At 43.2% G+C, this 1,401-nt stretch overlaps 1 protein-coding gene across 5 annotated transcripts in view; it reads left to right on the top strand.

Annotated features, from left to right (window-relative positions):
* DCAF4 (DDB1 and CUL4 associated factor 4) overlaps nucleotides 1-1,401 on the top strand; it is a 38,241-nt gene that overhangs the window by 5,536 nt on the left and 31,304 nt on the right. Inside the window, exon 2 of one of the 5 annotated variants that reach the window (XM_017528727.2) lies at nucleotides 562-655. The exons of the other annotated variants lie outside the window; for them this stretch is intronic. The gene's annotated coding sequence lies outside the window, so the exon portion shown is untranslated. The remainder of the gene's footprint in view (nucleotides 1-561; nucleotides 656-1,401) is intronic. 5 annotated transcript variants of the gene reach the window in all.

The following is a 1,401-nucleotide window of genomic DNA, read 5'->3' as shown; positions in this document are numbered from 1 at the left end:
TTCAGATAGTTTCCAAAGTTTTTTTTTTTTTTTTTTTTTAATGACGTTTTGCTCTTGTCACCCTCAGGCTGGAATGCAGTGGCACGATCTTGGCTCACTGCAGGCTCCACCTCCCAGGTTCAAGTGATTCTCCTGCCTCAGCCTCCCGAATAGCTGGGACCACAGGCGCCAGCCACCACCCCCAGCTAATTTTGTCTTCTTAGTAGAGACAGTTTCTCCATGTTGGCCAGGCTGGTCTCGAACTCCTGTCCTCAGGTGATCTGCCCGCATCAGCTTCTCAAAGTGCTGAGATTACAGGCGCGACACCGTGTCCGGCCCTAAATAGTGTTTTTTGATGCATGGAAGTTTTTTATTTTGATGAAGCCCAATTTGTATGTATGCACGTATGCATTGTGTGTGTGCGCTTTTGTTGTCATATTTGAGAAATCATTGCCTAATCAATATCATGATAATTTATACTTTGTTTCCTTCAAAGAGTTTTATAATTTTAGATCTAGATCTATTTTTCTTTGTTTTTGTTCCATGTGGTATAAAGTAGGCATCCAATTCATTCTTTTGCAGTTTGATATTCAAATGTCCCAGCAGTTGAAAAGACTCTTCTTTCTTCCATTGGATGGTCTTGGCACCTTGATGAAAACCAATCGACCATAAATAGGTATATGGATTTATTTCTGGTCTCAGTTCTGCTCCATTGATCTATATTTCTATCCATATGCTAGTAACACAGTGTCTTGATTACTGTAGCTTTGTCAGGAATTTTGAAATTGAGAGGCGTGAGTCCTCCCAACTTTGTTCTTTTTCAAGATTGTTTTGAATATTCTGGCTCCCTTGCATAATATGAATTTAGGATCTATTTATCCATTGCTCCAAAAAATGGCAGTTGAAATCTTGACAGAGATTGTATTAAATCTGTAATTTCTTTCAACAGCGTTTTATAGTTTTCTGTGTACACACCATACATTTATTTTGTTAAATATATTCCTAAGTTGACCAGGTGCAGTGGCTCGTGCCTGTAATCCCAGCACTTTGGGAGGCCAAGGCGGGTGGATCACCTGAGGTCAGGAGTTTGAGACCAGACTGACCAATATGGTGAAACCCCATCTCTGCTAAAAATACAAAAATTAGCCAAGCCTAGTGGGGGTGCCTGTAGTCCTAACTACTCAGGAGGCTGAGACGGGAGAATTGCTTGAACTGGGGAAGTGGAGGTTGCAGTGAGCCAAGATCATGCCACTGCACTCCAGCCTGGGTGACAGAGCAAGACTCTGTCTCAAAAAAAAGAAAAAAAGGGCCGGGCGCGGTGGCTCAAGCCTGTAATCCCAGCACTTTGGGAGGCCGAGGCGGGTGGATCACGAGGTCAAGAGATCGAGACCATCCTGGTCAACACGGTGAAACCCCGTCTCT

The sequence above is a fragment of the Cebus imitator genome, unplaced genomic scaffold (genome assembly GCF_001604975.1).
Source record: "Cebus imitator isolate Cc_AM_T3 unplaced genomic scaffold, Cebus_imitator-1.0 Scaffold54, whole genome shotgun sequence".
Taxonomy (NCBI): domain Eukaryota; kingdom Metazoa; phylum Chordata; class Mammalia; order Primates; family Cebidae; genus Cebus; species Cebus imitator.
The sequence above is the reverse complement of the archived record's forward strand: the minus strand, read 5'-3'. Positions and strand labels throughout refer to the sequence as shown.